The sequence below is a fragment of the Pagrus pagrus genome (assembly GCF_965226575.1).
Source record: "Pagrus pagrus genome assembly, chromosome: 22".
NCBI lineage: Eukaryota > Metazoa > Chordata > Actinopteri > Spariformes > Sparidae > Pagrus > Pagrus pagrus.
The window spans coordinates 23585086-23606509 of NC_140204.1; the positions used below are offsets into that span (position 1 = coordinate 23585086).

Consider the following 21424-nt stretch of genomic DNA (forward strand, 5'->3'; position numbering starts at 1 on the left):
GCTGGAAACTCTTCTAAACAATTCCACAAATTTCCTTTTTTTGTGGTAGGCTATACAGAAGCCCTGAGGGGCAAGTAAGATCCATTTTTTAAGTTCTAAAAATGTTTTCTTTGCACTCCAAACACAATATGCTTCTAATATGTGTTAGCAGGTTATGTAACATGAGTGTCATGTCTATCTTTTGACAAGGAATGTGTCATACTTGGCACTAATCTGCCATTAATGTCGTAGGGGGAACATGTATTATCAGCCTTCTCATCAATGGTTTTTTACAGTGAATAGTGAATCACGGCCACAACAGAGAGAACAGTCTGAGATGGAAGTTGGAAAACACTTGTTATTAATTCTTCCATTCATGCTGTCCTTTAGCAGTGCGAGGACAGTGAAAATTCATGCATCTATCAGCATTACGCACGTATGCCACCACAGTGTCCAAATTATGCACGACAATCAGTGGTATTCCTCAGCCTGGGATATCATTTGAAAATGGAAGTTTGATATGTGAACGCTATTTATTTATTGAAGTGTAGTTACGGTGAACTAGGCGACTCAGGAATCACAATGTGGATACGGAGTGCAACGATTCTGTGAGAGCTGTCACTGACTTTATTTACAGGCTTTGATAAATCATACAATCCATATATTCAGGTCAGGTCAGGTATATTCAGGTCAGTAAAAGGTCACTAAAATCAGCTTAAAAACAGTCAATAAAATCAGTCGTTAAAAACAGTTACAGTGATGAGAGAAGTCATTAATAAATAGGTCAGCTAAAAATGTAAAAACTGCTTTCATAAGTTATAATTTCAATTTATGAGAGATGACTTGTGATTGATTAGTCACACCTGCAGAGGCCGGAAGGGGGTTCTGTCGGCCACGATGCTTCATTCTCAATGAAGCTGCCAGAGAGGAAGCATTGTGTCCGAGCATCTCTATTGATATTTCCCCTTTTCATGCACAAAATGATTATTTATGTTCTTGAAATTCGAAATATGTGTGCTAAATAGTTTTGTGTGTATTTTATTAACATACTAAACAAATTTTGGGTGGTTTAGAATATTTTTTTTTATGATGTTTTGATTCCTAACTGGTATGCTGGTAAGCAGCCAGCTTTACTCCCTCCTCTCTGCGGGCGGCAAGGAGCATATGTTGTGTAAGCACAAGTATGACCCATATTATATGCTTTTTGATTATAGTTAGTAATAAGGAACACATACAGAGTATAATGCTGCAAATGTGTTTGTGTGTAGTTAATTACTAATGTGTTTGTGTGTATTATTATTATTATTATTAATCTTTATTGCAGACACAAAAAGCGGTCCATATCATCAACAACAAACATGATAAAACAGATTAGTAAAAGAGAGAGAAAGAGACAGACAGAAAGATAGAGAATCAACTCTCCACATGATTCATAAGCAGGCTATCCCACCAGTGTTTTCTAAGCCTGGATGAATATCTATAGCAGCTCCTATTAGGGCTTGTCAAAGCCCCAATAATGCTGTTCCCCGAGTCATCCAGGCGGCACATAAAACGATACATTACATTTCTTTAAAGTGCTTCACAGTTGAGTATGTGACAGGTCGTCTCCCTCCCTGCCACTATATGGCACTGTGCCAACTATTTGGGCACCCTGATTGAGGGGCGGCGCAATGCGCCTTTACATATAGAGGTGCGGACACACCTGTCTCGCTCTTTTCCTCCGCTCCTGTGGCTGGTCTGGCGCGGTGGTTTGGCGTGGCCGTTGCGAGGTTGCAATCCTCTTCATTCAGGTAATGCCCCCTGCTAGTCTTCCATTGTTCATGTGTGCGTAACACGGGCACTTTGGTGATGCGATCTCCGCTCTTTGTAGAACAATCGGCTGTGGGGAGACGCATCGCTCCGCCAGAAGCCCTTCCTGGATACGCTTGCCTGCCCCTGTCAGTAAGTCCGAAATTGTTTGCCGTCTCGCGGCTCTGCCACTCAGTTCCCAGCTGATTATTTCTGTTTGTAGCTGGGTGATTGACCTGTGGCGCAGGCTGTTGTTCCGCCGCCTCTCTTGGCCTTCACCGTGGCTTGGCAGAGTGGTGCGTATGAGTTGCTTCTTCCATAAATGTTGATTTTAATATTTAGTTGTATATTAAATTATAGTTTGTCTTTTTTTTGTAGACACCAGGATAACTGGTCAGCCGATATTAACAGTCTTTCCCGGGATCCACGCGGCTGTTTTGGCTCCATTTAAAATATTGGACGTCTTTGGCTCTCTGTGACGACGCTGCCCAATTATACTCTGCCTTTGCGGCTTCCTCATGAATGTGTCCTGCCTGGGTGTATGGTCGGTCGAGCCGCTTTTGGCTTGCGCTGCCGGGCTTTGCAGCGCGTGGTCACTCATCTGGCTGTCCACTGTTGAGCCATCAAAGGAGCATTTCACTGGGTTCAGTCTGGGGGATTAGTAGTTGCTATTTTGTTATTTAGTGTTTTGTATTTCGTTTTCATTGTTTTGTCACCCTGTTATGTGTAGCACCCTATAGCATGTTTTTAACTTGTTTTTCTGTGTTTTGGGTTAGGTGCTGTGGGTCCAAGGCGGCAGCTTAATCCATGGTGGTCCCCTTCACGAGTGTGCAGTGTGTGCGTGAGTGTAGTGTCACAGGTGTTTTAAGTTATTGACTTTACTATTTTTGATTTGTCCCTGCCGCCTTGTAAACACTGTGGGTGTGGGTGTGGGGGTGTGGGGGTGTGTGTGGGGGTGTGTGGGTGTGTGGTCTCTTGCCCCGTGGTATCATCGAACCTGTAACCTCCATTAAAATTTAGTGTTACAATTTCCTGGGGTTGAAATTACCCCAGGTGGCGTTGTCGCAACCTCGTAGCTCCCCTGTACATCACGCCACAAGTACATTTGAAGAAACAAAGACTTGGCTGCCACCTGGGCACCTGAAGCAACAACCTCAGTCCATCGTTGTAGGCCACTATGAGCCGCCGCATACTGCTTTTCCTATAGCTACACCAAAGGTGAGCTGTATACATAGGTGTACAGAAAGATCTAAATAGGGAACATTTAACATCAACTGAGCACATACTAAACCTACAAAGGAGCATATTAGCTTGCGCATATAGCTTAGAACACTGCCTATAAATATCTCTATCGTCGCACCAATCATTAGTAAGAAAATGCCCAAGATACTTTGTCTCCTGACATGTCATGAGCGGATTATCATCTAGAGAAAACTGAGGAAACAATAATTTCTTGTCCTCTTTGCTCCTGACTATCATTACGTTACTCTTCTTATCATATTTAATGTCATAGTCATTTCCATACTGTGAACATACCCTTAGCAAACTTTGTAGACCAGCACTGTATGGACTAAAAATAACCAGGTCATCGGCATACATTAAATGATTTACAACAGTATTTCCAACAAGACAGCCTGTGTTACATGTGTTCAGCTGTCTTGACAGGTCATCCATATAGACATTAAACAAAACAGGAGACAGAATGCCACCTTGGCGAACACCATTATTTACATGAAACGGGGCCGACACAACATTACCCCATTTAACCCTCATTGTTTGGTTGGCATACCAGAATACAAGTATTCTAAGTGTGTACTTTGGAATACCTCTGGCTGACAGTTTCAAAAATAATTGTTCAATATGTATGTGTTTGTGTGTAGGCTAGTTAATTACTAATGTGTTTGTGAGTTCATGTCTAAAGCAGCTGTTCAAGAAACATTAAGATAAGAAACAAGGAATATAACAAATATAGAGACAAGAGTGTTTGACATTTTGTTATTCCATTACAACTGAGTAGGATAATTTGAATTTGTTTATCCATAGACCATTTGGTGTCTACCTACCGGTTGTATTTGGTTTGACCTGCTAAAAAGAAAGTGAAAAATGCAAATATATTTTAACATAACATAGACTTGCAGAAAATATGTATTTTTGTATATTGTAATAATTTGATTCTCAATGAAGCTGCCATAGAATAAGTGTTATGGCCCTGCACGTGTGCGCATGTGTGTGTATGTGCCTTGTCTCCCTTTTCGGTCTCCCTCTCTTGCTCAGTCGCTCTCCGGCCCCGGATCAGGCTCCTCCCTCGTCTCCTGTGCCAGAAGTGGCAGGTCCTGATTGGTGCGGCTCTATCTCGTGCAGGAGCGCCAATCTGAGTTCGACAATCAGGGACTGGAGTTTTCAAATTGTCCGTCGGCTTGTCAGTTGTGGCGACTGATCCCGGTGGCCAGTTCGCCTCACTTTGTTTGAAACGGTTGTGTTCTGTGGAATGTGTCGGGGTACTGGGCCAGCGCTAGATTTTCGCTATCAAGACCACACGCACGTTAGATGGTTACTGTATTAGATTTCATTAGAATTAGGGGTGCTGTTCACTTTGTATTTTCTGTTTTATCGCCATTACCAGACGAGGTAGGGGTGGGTTTTATTTTCATTGTTTGTCTGTTTAAAACTGGCATAACTCTGGAATCAGAGTGTCTTTTGGTTATATTTATTTGTTGATTTGAGCAGCATCCACCTGCCTTTTTCCCCCTTCCAGCATCCTCAGTTTTGTATCGTTTCTCCTATGATAAATTGTGGCGAATAAATTATTTAAATTCCAACTTTAATATCTGGTTTTATGTTGCTTCCTTCCCCTAACGAGCTGGGTTGTAACAGGAAGCATTGTGTCCGAGCATCTCTATTGATATTTCCCCTTTTCAGGGTGTAACATAAGGATGTACCAGATGAGCTGACTGGAGAATGCAGAGTGCGCGGTGTGCGCCTGACAGCACAGTTGTGTCCACTGCAGCAGTTTGACACAACTATATGAAAACTAGAATCGTTCTTGGTGAAATATGCACATTATTCATTCTTTAATGCTATTTGATTTAATCTTGGATTTCTACCATCAATTATGATAATTTCATCAGTTAGTTACCAAAGAGTCCGGCCCTCTCTGCTGAGCTTCGGGGAGGGTATGTGACGGTCAGCCAGCGCTGACTGAGGAAATACTGATTTAAGATTTGAGTTGGCTGATAATTTTACAACTGAAAGGTGTTAATGGAATAATTATTACACTTAACTGCAAGTGCAAGTACGTGTAGTGACACTGCTTGTTTGAATGTTTATGACAACGTGGATCTAGAATTAACGTTTGATATAAAGTGAAATTAAATATGAGATGCATCATTATGTGTAAAATAATGCCTCCCATGTTCAAATTCTACAATTAGGCTTTACTTTACTGTGTCTCCAGTTTCTCCAGCCTCTTGTGGTCAACATGAGTATTACAAAAGCAAACACTTACATCCTCTTGAAAAAGTTCCACGCATTAACTTTTTCTTTTCGTACGTAGAAAATGGATCACCAGAAAAAAAAAGTCTCACTTGCATATTGTAGTGAATGACCCTGTGGGCCGGGGAGATTGGGTGATTGTTTGCACGGGGATAATTGCAGAGTGACCGCACCTGTGGAGGGGAGTGTTTTCGAGAGAATAGGAGAAGTGAAAAGGGAGAGAGCGAGGGGGTGCTGGCGTCTCTGGGGAGTGGAGCTCGGTGAGCATTACGGGGTATCAGCCCAGCTGAGCATTTGCTGTGCACTCAATATCTCCTCCTGAAGCCGGGCCGCGGTAAAGCTCAGACCCCGGGGGAGAGTCTCTGACCACGGGACAGTTAAGTGGTTTTAATTGGGATTGATCAATTTTGAGTTATTCTGTCTGTGTGTGCTTTATCCTAAATGTCCTGAATTTTAATAAAACAGTGTAGTCATAGTAACGGGGTGAGAAGGGCAGTTGGGGGAAGGTAGACAAGTCTCAGAGGTGTCACAGCATGTGGGTCCTTACCACGTGTGTGTAGTGGAGAGTGAGTTGTTTGCAGTGCGGTGTGGTGTGGTGTGCCCTGTGGGGTTTGGTTTTGCCGTGCAGTACTTGCAGTGCCCTAAGGGGGTGTAATTCCATGTGGTGTGGTCTATGTTAAAGCCTGATTTATGCTTCTGCGTCGCGGCGACGGCGTAGCTCCGTCATCGCAGAAAGCCATCAGGTCATTTCGAACAGCCAAGGCAGCTCTGGTGGAACGGGCCCTGGACATCTGTGTGGGATCCACAGGTTCGATGAGGTTGGAGTCATTGGCCACCACTTTTCTCCGCTCACCAGGCTGCACCGATCCAGAACTGTCACTGTCCACAAAATTCGGCGGGATGTATCTGCTGTCTGGGGTGCTCACTTCATCGGTGTAGGTGAGGTAGTTGTGTAGGACTACACAGGCTTTGACAACATCCACAGCTTTTTCTGGAAGGAACTCTATTGGTCTCCCAAGAATTCTCCACCGCGCAGTCATGATGCCGAATGTGTTTTCAATTACCCGCCTGGCCCTGGAGTGGCGGTAGTTGTAGACCTGCTTGTCCATGCTCATGCCTAGTCCTGTATAGGAAAGCACAATAAATTATTATACAATAATAACTATATATATTATACATATATGAATATATGTGTATATATATATATATATATATATATGTACACACACATATATATATACACACATATACATATATACATATATATATATATATATATATATATATATATATATATATATATATATACACACATATATATATATATATATATATACAGTACAGACCAAAAGTTTGGACACACCTTCTCATTCAATGAGTTTCCTTTCTTTTCATGACTATTGACATTGTAGATTCACACTGAAGGCATCAAAACTATGAATTAACACATGTGGAAATATGTACTTAACAAAAAAGTGTAAAACAACTGAAAATACGCCTTATATTCTAGTTTCTTCAAAGTAGCCACCTTTTGCTCTGATTACTGCTTTGCACACACTCTGCATTCTCTTGATGAGCTTCAAGAGGTAGTCACCTGAAATGGTTTTCACTTCACAGGTGTGCCCTGTCAGGTTTAATAAGTGGGATTTCTTGCCTTATAAATGGGGTTGGGACCATCAGTTGTGTTGTGCAGAAGTCAGGTGGATACACAGCTGATAGTCCTACTGAATAGACTGTTAGAATTTGTATTATGGCAAGAAAAAAGCTAAGTAAAGAAAAACGAGTGGCCATCATTACTTTAAGAAATGAAGGTCAGTCAGTCCGAAAAATTGGGAAAACTTTGAAAGTGTCCCCAAGTGCAGTCGCAAAAACCATCAAGCGCTACAAAGAAACTGGCTCACATGAGGACCGCCCCAGGAAAGGAAGACCAAGAGTCACCTCTGCTGCGGAGGATAAGTTCATCCGAGTCACCAGCCTCAGAAATCGCAGGTTAACAGCAGCTCAGATTAGGGACCAGGTCAATGCCACACAGAGTTCTAGCAGCAGACACATCTCTAGAACATCTGTTAAGAGGAGACTGAGAATCAGGCCTTCATGGTAGAATAGCTGCTAGGAAACCACTGCTAAGGACAGGCAACAAGCAAAAGAGACTTGTTTGGGCTAAAGAACACAAGGAATTGACATTAGACCAGTGGAAATCTGTGCTTTGGTCTGATGAGTCCAAATTTGAGATCTTTGGTTCCAACCACCGTGTCTTTGTGCGACGCAGAAAAGGTGAACAGATGGACTCTACATGCCTGGTTCCCACCGTGAGGCATGGAGGAGGAGGTGTGATGGTGTGGGGGTGCTTTGCTGGTGACACTGTTGGGGATTTATTCAAAATTGAAGGCATACTGAACCAGCATGGCTACCACAGCATCTTGCAGCGGCATGCTATTCCATCCGGTTTGCGTTTAGTTGGACCATCATTTATTTTTCAACAGGACAATGACCCCAAACACACCTCCAGGCTGTGTAAGGGCTATTTGACCAAGAAGGAGAGTGATGGGGTGCTGCGCCAGATGACCTGGCCTCCACAGTCACCGGACCTGAACCCAATCGAGATGGTTTGGGGTGAGCTGGACCGCAGAGTGAACGCAAAAGGGCCAACAAGTGCTAAGCATCTCTGGGAACTCCTTCAAGACTGTTGGAAGACCATTTCAGGTGACTACCTCTTAAAGCTCATCAAGAGAATGCCAAGAGTGTGCGAAGCAGTAATCAAAGCAAAAGGTGGCTACTTTGAAGAACCTAGAATATAAGACATATTTTCAGTTGTTTCACACTTTTTTGTTAAGTATATAATTCCACATGTGTTAATTTATAGTTTTGATGCCTTCAGTGTGAATCTACAATTTTCATAGTCATGAAAATAAAGAAAACTCTTTGAATGAGAAGGTGTGTCCAAACTTTTGGTCTGTACTGTATATATATATATATATATATATATATATATATATATATACACACACACACACATATATATATACATATACACACACTACACTATATACTATATACAGCTACATACCAGGAAAGGGACGCATCATGTTGCAGTGCAGGGGAAAGGCAGCATCAGCAACAATGACATGAGGGATCTGGACTGCGGTCCCTGGAAGTTTAGCTGGTGGGGGCAGATTGAGTTAATGGTCGAGCAGCATTGACCCAAACTCGCTCTCTTTGAAAATGCCACCATCGCTCTCTCTTCCATATCCTCCCACGTCCACCATTGTGAAACGGTATCTGTAAAACACATAAATTCAGAGCATGTTGTTAGTGTGGTTACTGTGGATTTGTACACAGGTATAACATGGACTCAGATCAAACGAACAAGTTTTAAATTATTTAGCTCGGTTACCTGGCATCGCATGTTGCCATCAGCACAATGGAGTGACTCCCTTTGTAGTTGAAGTAGTCGCTTCCTGCATGTGGCGGTGCTTTTACGGTAACATGTTTACCATCGAGGCTTCCAACGCAGTTTGGGAAGTTCCACAGCCGCCAGTAATCTGCTGCCATGGCTTCCCACTGGCTGGTTGAAGGACACGGCAAAAACTCGGGCTGAAGGGCTGTCCACAATGCTTTGCAGACCTCGGACAAAGCGCTGGACACAGTGCTCGACGCCAGTTTGTAGCTAGCTGCCACAGCTTGCTGGCTTCCAACCGAGGCTAAAATCCTCAGCGTCACTGCCAGTCTCTGGGCGACATCAACAGGCATGCTGTGCGTTGTCTGGTGCGATATTAAAGGCTGTATACGGCGAAGAAGATCGTCAAATCTGCCCGTGGACATTCGAAACTACCGAAAGTGCATTTCTTCATCCAGGTTCCTCAGTGGGCGAACCAGTGTGGCAAATTCACCCGTTCTCAGCCTCGACTGGTTCTGTGGTCGGACAGACCACCTCCGCAAATGTCTTCTGCATCGCCTGTGCTTCAACATTTGTAACAACAGCATTTGTTGTTCAATATCCATGAGCTCCATCTCCAAAAACACCCGCTCCATCTCAGTTGCCATTGTTTACTGTCTGACCGGAAGAAAACCAAGGAATCCGATATGAACCCCCCGAAACCAAACAAAGACACAGCCACACCCCTAGCGGCTTGGCGGTGAATTGCAGAACAACGCGTTCCCTCGACGCAGAACTTCGAATGCTCAATGATGGCGTAGGGTCGACGACGTAGCTACACCGTCGCCGCGACGCAGAAGCATAAACTAGGCTTAATAGTAGCCTTACACCTGTTTCTGGCCCGTGAGTGGCACCGAGAGGAGCAGGCTAATGACTCTCACTGTGTCCCATCCTTCTGTGCTGAGCTTCTTGCTGTAATTTAAGAAACTTGTGTTAATAAAGAATATAACTATCTGTACCTTTTGAGTTTCCTCCTTCTTGTGTGTGCACAGTAGAAATATTCTGTGTATGGGCTCTCTACATTTCTCACATTAGAAACAAGGTTTATTACACTGGTGGCAGCGGTGCGATCTTGTATCTCCCAAAATTAAAACTTGGTAGAGCGTAGCCCTTTAAGATGTCGGAGACAGAAGGTAATCAGTTGCCGCAGGTGTGGAGTAATGGGAACAATACTGAGGATGGTCTATCTACTAGCGTCGGTCACCATGTGACCCATTCTATGCATTCAGTTGTTGGCCCGACGCCCTGTCCAGTCTTCATGCCAGATACATTTACGGGAGTGGGTCGTGAGTGGTCAGATTGGTCGGAACAGTTTGATTTGGCCGCTGAGGTAAATGATTGGGATGAGGCACTTTAACTTAAGTTCATGTCTCTTTTACTAGCGGGTCGGGCTAGGGACATGTACAGTGGGTTGCCCAGGGAGGCTAAGAACAACTATGCATTATTGAAATCAGCCATGACACGATGTTTTGAGCCGTGTGATAGCAACGACTGGAGCAGGGCTAGCTTTACTGCCCGTCGCCGGCGGCCCAATGAGGCTGCTAGGGAGTTTGGGAATGCTTTGAGGAGGTTGGCCACTAGAGCATACCCCTCAGCTGATGAGTGCACCCGTGATATGTTGGCAAGGGATCAGTTTATCTTACACTTTGCTACAGGTGATTTTCGGGTCAGCTTGCGGGGTGCTAAACCCAAAACGCTTGAGGAGGCCATTGAGATTTCCTCTGAAATGGAGTTGCTTAGAAACTTGGAGCAGACTCAGGTGACTTCGGAGGCCAAAGTGATGGGGGTGTCAGTGGCCAAGTCTAGCAGTGAGGAGCAGATGGGATTGTTGGTGGGGATGGTTGAGGAGTTGAGAGAGGAGGTGCGGTCTCTTCAATCCACGGTTAAAACCATGCAAGCAGCTCCAAAGGGACAAAATCCTCCCAGGCCCACTGAAAACCCAGATGGGGGCCTCAGGGGTAGTGTAACACCTAGCTGGGCAACCAATCGTGATTTTAGAGGAGCAGGAGGGGGCTGTTGGGAATGTGGGTGTAGCAGGCACCTCAGACGTGATTGCCCGTACTTGCAGGAAACTAGAGGGGTCAGGTACAGTAGGCCAACTGCCTGCCCCCGAGCACACTGTTACAACTGTGGCCTCTGCAAGTAATCATGGGGATTCAGGGTATATTGCAGCTAAGGTAGGCGGGTTAGACTCCATTAGGGATGGGTGATACCACGCTTTTATGATTCGATACGTTACCAATACTTTTTCTTGCATTTTCATCGATATCGATACCGATACCGTTCATTTGTTATTGGCAATTTTTGTCAGTCAAAATATTATTACATTTAAGACTTTTAAGTAGGCTAATCAACAACTGGACAATACTCGATATAATTATCCCCTTCACCTGAAGTGTCTGTTAAAATTAGATTGTGATCGGAATATTTATAGACTTTATCACTACACTGTCAAAGGTAACTGTCTGTACCTGGATAAACTTGGCTTTTTTGCAGACTCTTGTGCAGGGTCTTCTGCCGGACTGCAGGTGGCTCAGGAGACTGGACTTTCACAGCAGCCTGTCTTTTTTCAAGCTCTCGGGATGTGTCGTCTTCAGATGTTTAAATAAATTGTGTTGCTGCTGTGTGAAACTTTTTTATCACACACTTGGCACCTTGCCGTGACTTTATCGACTGGTGAAAAATAACGCCACACCACACTTCGTTTTCTGTCTGCCATATCTTACGCTTCTCTGGTTTTTCCTCTGGCTTCCGCATCCTGGCCTGGCTGTGTCGCTCAGTCGCTGACGGCTGTGTCGCGCGTTGACGCTCATTCGCTTGTCTCCTGTCACGTGACATGGGCCAGCTCAATATGCCGCCAGGTACAGGGGTGTCTCGGCACATAGTAATTTAAGAAAGGAATCTAAAACAGCTTAAAGTGATGCATACACCCCCAATTGTTATTTTTTAGTTTATATCGATATATTTTTAAGGAAATCGATGCCAAATGAGTAGCGTGTGAGTATCGATATATCGATACCACAGGATCGATACGCCCATCCCTAGACTCCATCCTGTTAGTGGATAGTGGGGCAACATTGTCTGTCATTCCAAAAGGGGTTTGGTTAGCCATTACCAAGGGGGGGGGGGGGACTTTTCTGCTGCAAATGGTGGGGGGATGGGAATCCTAGTCAACTGGCACCCTCCAACTGCCCGCTGACCAGCTACTACCAGGAGCAGACCACCGAGGACCCCAGCCTCATGTGTTTGTCGCAGACGAGGCCTTTCCACTGCAGCGACACCTGATGAGGCCATTCTCCAGGGAAAGCCTGACCACAGCTGAGCGCCGGACTTTCAACTACCGTTTGTCTCGGGCTCGGCTGGTTGTGGAGAATGCATTTGGCATCCTCTCTTCTCAATGGAGAATCTACAGGCGTGTCATTGAGATTCGTCCAGAGGTTGCTGACATCTGTGTGAAGGCTACTTGTCTCCTCCACAATTACATACAGAGCACAACCCCAACCCAGGCTGGGAGCATCATGCTTGGAGAGGTGGACCCCCTGCCAGATTTGAGAAGAGTTGGTGCCAACAACGCTGGGATGGATGCCAGGGTCAGGGAGGCCTTCACAGCCTACTTCTCTGAAGAAGGAAAAGTCCCCTGGCAACACACAGTGTAGAATATGTGCACACCCTCTAAACGGCTCTTTTAAGAGCCACCCACACAAACCTAACGAGTATAATTCCTACAATATTGTGTGCAGTGCAAATGTATATCAAGATGGCTCTTTTACAAGTAACTCCATCTTTATATTTAGTAGGCTATAACTCCAGCAATAATACTATCATGCAGCAATAAAATCAATATATTAATTAACACAATACATACACACAATAAAATCCATACATAATAAATACAATACATTAATTAACTTTTTTCTTTTTTCTGTCTCTTTCAGTTGTGATGGCCCTCAGGCTTTACTCTACTGCTGCTTGCCCTGCCTGTGCTCCTCCCTTGCAGGTGCTACTGATTGGTTCCTTCCACCTCGTTGGGGGATTCTCTTCACCTGCAGCCCACCTAGCTTGGTGGTTCAAAAATGGCGCTCTCTCCCTCCTGGATGGCTAGTGCTGTTCAGCCATCTCCCATGGCTTTGTTTGGTTTTGGTTGTGTTTGTTTGTTTGTTTTGGTCCCTTTCTGACTTCACACACACATACCCTGAGCATCCAGCACCCTCATTTCACTACTGATTACTGATGTACACACAAAGTTGGTCTTCTTTGTTTAACCTTTAATATTTTTTTTATTTACAGTGCTATTTACAAAGATTAAAGATCTGTAGTTGACAGAACTCTAGATCTTCCTGCAATCCCTGCATTGGGGTGGAGCCGAACCCGAATACAGTATTCGGAAAGGCACAAATAACGTGTTTTTTACAAATACTTATTTCGAACAAATACTTTAAAAAATATTTGTATTCGGGAACAAGAAAAACATCATATCAAAAAGCTACGTTTCCTCATGAGACCGCAGTACATGCCCGGATGAGTGAGTGAGTGACGTTCAGGAGTCGGGGGTGGGGGCGTCAAAACACCGCTGTTCCAACCCCCCCCGCCCCCGCAGCTGTCCATGGTGCTGCTGAACCAGGTGACGTTGTTTACACTCTGCGTTGTGGCTTGTCTGTGAAAAGCGCGCTGCTCAGGGACTGGGCAGATCTGTCCCACTTGCTTTGTCCCTCACTCCGTTGGGAGATCTTCCACAGAGTAAAAGAAATACGCATTGTTTCTCTCCCCTGCTCCGCTCGAGCGCGGCTGAACGCGGCTTGAGCCCACTTCACGGGCGCGAGGCTGCTGCAGCCGGCGACCCTGCTGACAGCAGACCGGGGGAGAAAAGTTTAGTAAAAAGACCAGGTAGAGGCCAGAAGCATAATGACAGTTAGCTATAGGCTACTATGTCATATTATTTACAGATCAAGTTTAGTTCTTGGAGCTCTGTGCATTAGAAAGCAAGCTTCTTCCAACTAAGGCTGTTGGCAAAAGCAAAGGTTTATCTCCCAAGACATGTATTTGAGAGATTAATTCACACCTTTATTACATCTCGTTTAGATTATTGTAATTCCTTGTTTGTTGGCCTTGACCAGAAAGCACTGCGCCGCTTGCAGGTTGTTCAAAATGCGGCTGCCCGCCTGCTGACTGGAAAGAAAAAACGCGAGCACATAACTCCTGTCCTTGCATCTTTGCACTGGCTGCCTATTAATTTTAGGATTCAGTTTAAAATGTTATTAATTGCTTTTAAATGTATGAATGGTCTGGCACCACCTTATTTATCTGAGCTTTTACAGTTGCACACCACTGCTAGGGCACTCAGGTCATCTAACCAGCTGCTCCTGGCAGTACCCAGGTCCAGACTCTCCACTCGTGGAGACAGAGCCTTCTCAGTCGCGGCTCCTAAGCTGTGGAACAGCCTACCGCTCCATGTTAGAGCTGCACAGTCCGTTGAACATTTTAAAACACTCCTAAAAACGTATCTTTTTTCCTTGGCGTTCACTCCCAGCTAAGCAAACAATCTTGGCTCTCTCTTTTTCTTTTCCCTCTCTCTCTCTTTTTACTCTCTTTTTATTCTCTTTTTAATCTAAATTTGTTTTAAATTGACTACTATCCCTTGTGTTGTTTTTAATTGTTTATTGTATTATTGTTGTTTATTGTTTTTGTGATTAACTTTGTTGTGCTTTTGCAATTGTACAGCACTTTGGTCAACTGAGGTTGTTTTAAATGTGCTTTATAAATAAATTGTGACTTGTGACTAGAAAGCACGGTTCTTTTAAGTATTATTTGTTTTTATTCTGTCTGTTCAACGTCCTCCAACAAGGACGGGTGGTGGTGGGGTTCATAATGTTCACAATGATATTTTATTAGTTGTTGGTTTAACCATGGATGAGGTAATGGCTGTTATGTTATTTTATTTTCAATGACATTCCTTGTTACATGTTCATTGCTGGATTTATGGAAAAACATCAACCAATATTGCATATCCATAATTATTATAATGGATAATTAAAGAATACTTACACTATAACGAAAATTAGAAGTGTAACTAAAAAAAAAAAAAATTTACGCCTATTTTGAATTTTACTCGAATACAAATAGAAATAATTTTCCCCCCTCAACAAATACAAATACAGATACAAATATCGGCTGCTCTGCACACCCCTACCCTGCATCATCTCCTGCAGAGAGTACTGCCTATTCTTACAAATTTTGGTAAGAGTTTACTTTATGAAAGACAAAGCTGAACAAGTCAAATTTAAAATGTTCAATATGTTCAGGTGGTACTCTCTGCAGGAGAGGTTCGAGGGATTGCAGGAAGATCTGAATCTCTGTTGGCTGTGGAGGTGGAGATGGCGCTGCACTGGCCTGCCTCTTCAGCAGATCCAGCAGTAGCTGCTGAATCATGGCATCATTGTCATCAGTGGCCTTTCTCTTCTTCCTACCTGTATGAATTGAAAACACCATATGATAGTGAAACTACAACAATATTTAAACATCTTGTAGTTGTCCAGTTTGTTCCACATTAATTTGTTTTCTATAAATTGCTGTAGCCCAGTGTGCATACCGGGAGGGTGAAGTGGTCTGCCTGTTGAAGTACTTTCAACTTCCACTGCGTTGTTGCACTTCATCAGTCTCTTTCTCCCTGTATGTAAAGTAAACACCATATTTATACCCGGTGAGTTAGGTTGACAATGTTTGCATTGTTGACAAGAAGACCACAGTTTGTAAGCTATGCTGTGCGTGTGTATTTATTTTGCTTTGTTTCTTTGTGTTGTTATTTCTCTTTTATTGCATGAGTAGTGTGCATGCTGTTACCAAAGACAGTCACTAGATGGCAGGCACCTCAGTGGACTGGTAAAGCAAGTTATTGTTTTACCTATGGTTTACCTTAAAAATAAATAATTTGAATTTGACAATTTGTGCTTATTGTGGTACATAAAAATCAAATATCGGAGATCACATCAAAATGAACTGAGGATTGGAAAATTGTGACACCCCTAGACACATACAGTATGTTTTGGCCGTCGCTATGTTATAGCTATTGCTGGAACATCATAGGAATACTGGAACATGATAGCTACTGTATGTACTGTATGTACAGTAATAGCTTATTTTCAAGATTCAACATCTGTGTGTGTGTGTGTGTGTGTGTGTGTGTGTGTGATTGTTGCATACTACACGTACACACACACAAAATATGTATACGCACCAGGAGGATTGGATGTGGGGGGTCTCACTGTGGGACTTGGGGTGCTTCGCCCACTGCCGTCGCTACAGGTATCACTGTGTGAAATTGACAGCAATTTTGTTAAACTTTAGCTACATACAAACATGTTAACACACATGTATATACACACAAATTAAGCAGGCACATACCTTGAGGGTGGAGGGGTGGGCTGAGGCGGGTAAAAAGCAGCGAGAGAGCTGGAGTACTGGCTCCCACTGTCAGCCATGCTGTTTGAAATGAGCACAGTACTTTTGTGACACATGTATGGGAAGCCATATATATACAGTACGTACATACACATATCTATGCACAAACACAAATGATGCATGTACGTACCTTGAGGATGGAAGCGTGGCTGGGGGTGGCATCTCTCCATGCACCAGCGAAAAAGAGCCGGAGAAGAGATTTCTAGTTGTTTCCATGATGCTGTATGAAATGGGCACAGTGTTTTTGTGACACTACAGCCATATATAAGGCCTACACAGTATATGTACTGTATGTACACACATCTGTGCACACACTAATTAAGCATTTATGTACCTTGGAGTTGGAGACGGGTTGTGAAATGAGGCAGCAGCAGCAACATCGCCCCTGCTCTCAGACAGTTCTAGCATTTCTGAAAAGAACAGCAAAAAAAAAATCATATATCTTTATTTTATTTTAGCTTATTATTTTTTTTCCATCTATTGGTAATTGATCATTTCACTGTTGCTGCAATATTGGATACCGTGCTTGCTATAAAAGCTCTGCTTTGGATGAGACCACATTATAATACACATTGTGAACACATAAACAACCACTGTCCCAACACAAAACTTTTCCATTGTGTTCAACCAACCAGTGTCAACTTCGTTGGTTGCTGCTGCTGCCTCTGGACTCCCGACAGATTCCTCAGCCCTGTCTTTCTCAATCTCCAGCCCCATGTTCCCTGAGGTCTGTCGGGGGTAGTAAAGGGGTCTCAGGAAATACAGGACCGAGAAATGTCTCCATGGATTTAACTTTCTCTGCCCTGAGCCACTCTTCCCCTCCTCCTGGTACTCCTTGACCAACCTCCTGTACATGTCTTTTAGGTTCTTCCATTTTGCTTGAAGTATTTTGACTGTCAAGAAAAAAAAAGCACATATTTCATACTCGTAAAAAAATATTTAGATTGCTATTGTTGCACAATATCTTATGTATGAATGGTGTATATTGTTTGCTTGTATATTCTTATTTAAATTACTACTTTTGCTTATTGTGTGTTTCTTTTGAATGTCTAACATTATCATTAACTGACGTTACTCAACATTAACTGGTGCTAACGGTTACTAACTGTTGTGTGCATATCTTATTACTTAATTAGAATGCATCCTGAATTGAATCATTACTCGAAGTGTCTCTTTTACTCGCTTTATTGTTCCGACCGTACATGAACAACAGCATGGCTTCCGTAACACCTTCGTAACACTTCCCCTGCGCGTGTGCGTCACTCCTCACACGTGATCAACACAAACCAATACATGACATCCCTCCTTTTCTTGGAAATAATGATTAATCTCTTAAACAAAGTCTGTCAAATATTAAACATAACTGACTTTCAACTTCCCCTCTCAGCTCTTTTTCTTAGCTGGATACAACCCACCAACTGTATACATACAGTGTATGTTTTTCAACAATAACATTTTAGAACAACTTTTCACAATACACTCACATATTTAGTATACTGTTCACTTCAATACAAAATCACCATATCTTTCAGGTGCCCCTTTAACCCTTTGAGGTCTGATTCTAGTCAGGTCTGATATGTGAGTGTCCTGGTGTGGTGTTTGAATGATATTAGTCTCTGCAGGTGCGTCCGCACCCAGCACACTGTTCTCCTCTCCTGAGGTTTCTTCTTGTGTACTGTGCATTTCCTTATGCTCCGTTGTCTCGTATCTTTTCACATGTGTGGTGTTCCTTTGGTAACGTGCTCCTGTTGGAGATTCAACCACAACTCGATTTCCTGTTTTGCTCACAATCTTATGTGGTGTTGGGTTGAATGGTGTGGAAAACTTATCAACTTTGTCCTGCTGAATGAGTACAGTATCTCCAATGTCAACTTTTGAATACTGAGCCTTTCTTCTTTCATCAGCATATAATTTTGCCTTTCCTTTCTCTTCTGCATCTTTATCACGCACCTCCAGTGCTGCCGTGTGTGATTCACAGACGTCTGGTAACTTCCCCCTTATTTTTCGGTTAAAGAGGAGTTCAGCAGGGCTCTTTCCTGTAATAGCATGTGCTATGCTCCTGTAAACAGTCACATATTTTCTCAGTTCGTATTTCAAATCCAGCCCTTCTGCTTGAGCAATTTTGATTCTTTTCATCAGTGATGAGTTCTGGCGCTCGACTTCTCCATTTGCTTGAGCCCATTTTGGTGTTGTTCTCAAGTCAGATCTGAACTGAGGTCCGTTATCTGATTTGCAGGTGACAGGTAATCCGTGTCTGCTGAAGATTGACTCCAGACTGTCAATGATTTTCTCTGTGGTTGTCGATGTCAGCACGTCATACTCATAATAGCGACTGTAGTAATCCACTACTACAAGTATGGAATGATTACTTGGCAGTGGTCCTAACAGATCTATGGCCACATCCTGCCACGGACCGTCTGGTAGGGGAGTGGTTCTCAGTGGTTCAGGTGGATTGGGTCTGGCCACAATCTGACACCCATGACATGCCTTGCAGTATTTCTCAGCGGCTTTGTCCATGCCTGGCCACCACAGTTTGGTTCTGAGGTGTTGTTTCGTTCCCACAATTCCTAAATGTCCTTCATGTGCCAGGCTAAGTGCTCTGGCTTGCAAACTTTGTGGAAGCACAATGCGATTTCCACGGAGGACTAAGTATCCCATTACACATAGTTCATTTGCAATTGGTGCATATGGCTTACAGTTCTCAAAATGTCTATTTGTAATTGCTTTGCGCACCTCCTCTAGTTCTGGGTCAGTAGCAGAGGCTTCCTCTACCTCTCTGGTTGTAAGTGCTTTGGGTGTGGCACTCACTGCAACAAATCTCACGTACTCCTCTGACTCATGTCTGTGTACCTCTTTCTTAGCCGTGTCCCCCAGCAGTCGTGACAAGGGGTCAGCTATGTTCTGTTTTCCTGGTACGTGCACCACTCTGAAGTCATATGGCCGTAATCTGAGGACCCAGCGCTCAATGCGTGCACATGGTTTCGAACGCTGACTGTATATGACTTCTAACGGCTTGTGGTCTGTGATTAAGTCAAACTTTCTGCCGTACACATAAGGATGAAGTCTTTCACAAGCCCACACAAGCGCTAATGCTTCTCGCTCTGTCTGAGAATATCGTCTCTCACAGTCTGTCAAGCTGCGGCTTACATAGCAGACAGGTACCCTCTCTCCTTGCTGGTCCTGTACTAGTACTGCCCCTAAGCCTACAGGACTAGCATCTGCTATTACTTTTGTCGGTGCTTCTTTATCAAAATAGGCTAAGGTACCAGCTCTAGCTAGTTCATCCTTTAAAGCTTGAAATGCTTTTTTCTGTTCCAGTCCAAAGTTAAATGGTGTGTCTTTTCGGGTCAGGCGTCGCAGTGGTTCTGATAGTGTTGCAAACTGTGATATGAATCTACTGCTGTAACCTACCAGTCCTAGGAAGCTTCTCACCTCAGTGGCGTTCTCTGGTTCTCTAGCCTCCATCACCGCTCTCACTCTCTCTTCTGTTGGTCCAATGCCTTTCTGCGACAACAGTATCCCCATGAATACTAATTTGTCCATGCCGAATTGGCATTTTTGGGGATTCAGCGTTAATCCGCATTCCAAGAGTCTCCTCATGACGGCGTGCAGGCGTTTGTCATGTGTCTCCTGGTCTGGCGCGTGCACAATCACGTCATCTGAAATGTTCTCGACACCTTCAATGCCAGCCAATGCAGCGGCTATCTCTTGCTGATACTGCTCACTGGCTGATGATACACCAAATATCAGTCTCTTATACCTGTACACTCCATTGTGTACTGCAAACGTTGTTATTTCACGTGATTCTGGGGTCAGTTCTAATTGATGATAGCCCCATTTCAGGTCCAGTTTGCTAAATACAGCAGAACCATTCATGCTTTGGAGTATTTCATCCACAGTAGGGATAGGGTATCGTTCTCTTACGATTGCCTCATTAGCTCTTCTCATGTCTAGGCACACCCGAATATCCCCATCAGCCTTTGGAAGCACAACCACTGGATTTACCCATGGAGTGGGGCCTTCAACACGTTCTATAATGTCTATGTCCATCAGTTCTTTTATTTTTTTCTCAACAGCTTTCCTGAGGTTGAATGGTATGCGTCGAAGTGGTTGAGCCACGGGTCTCACTTTTGGGTCAATGTACAGGCTGAGCTGTTTGGTCTTTAATTTTCCCACTCCCTTGACCACATCTGGGTATTGCAGTTGGAGAGAGTCTTTAATGTCTGTGACAGCTGTGACATTTTCACCTATTTTCAACACCCCCAACTTAATGGCTGTCTTTTTCCCCAGGAGTGGTTCCCCGTTTCCTTTAATCACAATAAATTCAGCCTGTTCAGTTTTGTTGCCAATTGTGATTTCACAATTAAAAGCCCCTTTAACAGGTAGTGCTTGACTGGATGAGTATGAGTACAACTTTCTCTGTTCTTTTGGTACATATGAATGACACTTAATCTTTTCTGCCTTCAATTTGTCCCACACATTTTCTCCCATTATGTTACTTGTAGCACCAGAGTCTACTAACATTTTTAGTTCTACTCCCCCCACACAAAAGGTAAGTCTCTCTGACATGTCATCATCTTTTACAATAAATGCAAACTCTTTTTGTTCTGTTTCAACATTATTCACATTTTGTTTCTTTGATCCCTTTGTGCGGCACATTTTTGAGAAATGATCCTTCCCATTACATTTGTGACATGTTTGTCCACGAGCAGGGCATTTGGGATCCTTCCCCATATGATCACTGTAACCACATCTGTAACATTTTCTTTCAGATTTGCCCTCCTCTTTATTCATTGATTTCCCTCTTGTTTTTGCGTACTTCCCTCCTTTATGTGTGACGTGATGAACAGTCTCCGTCTCTCTTTTTCCCTCACTCAGCGACATGGCTGCCATCTGTTCCTCAATTCTTTCACACTGTGAAGCCAGTTCCAACGTGCGGGCGAGCGTCAGCCCACATCCCTCCTCCAGCAACTTTCGGCGGACATAATCTGATGTGCATTTACTCAGAATTGCATCTCTTATCTGATTATCTGTCTCTACTCCAAAAGCGCAGTCTCTCGCCGTTTGTCTCAGACGTGTAGAAAATTGTTGCACAGTCTCACCTTGTTTCTGACACAACTTGTGAAACGTCTGTCGGGCAAAAGCTGTGTTCACTTGGGGAACAAAGTACGTATTCAGCGCGTCCACCGCGGCCGTGTAGTCCGTTGCTGCTCAGGTGTTCGGCAGCGTAGAAAATATATCCTGCACATCCGGTCCCGCGAGGTGCAAAAGTAA

The 21424-nt window shown here is 43.7% G+C and overlaps 1 long non-coding RNA gene across 1 annotated transcript; it reads left to right on the top strand.

Moving 5' to 3' along the window:
• Positions 1 to 1676: 1676 nt before the first annotated feature.
• Positions 1677 to 2530, top strand: LOC311252058. Its single transcript, XR_014621482.1, has 4 exons — positions 1677 to 1769; positions 1850 to 1920; positions 1991 to 2063; positions 2146 to 2530. It is a non-coding gene; the product is annotated as an uncharacterized lncRNA (long non-coding RNA).
• Positions 2531 to 21424: the final 18894 nt, after the last annotated feature.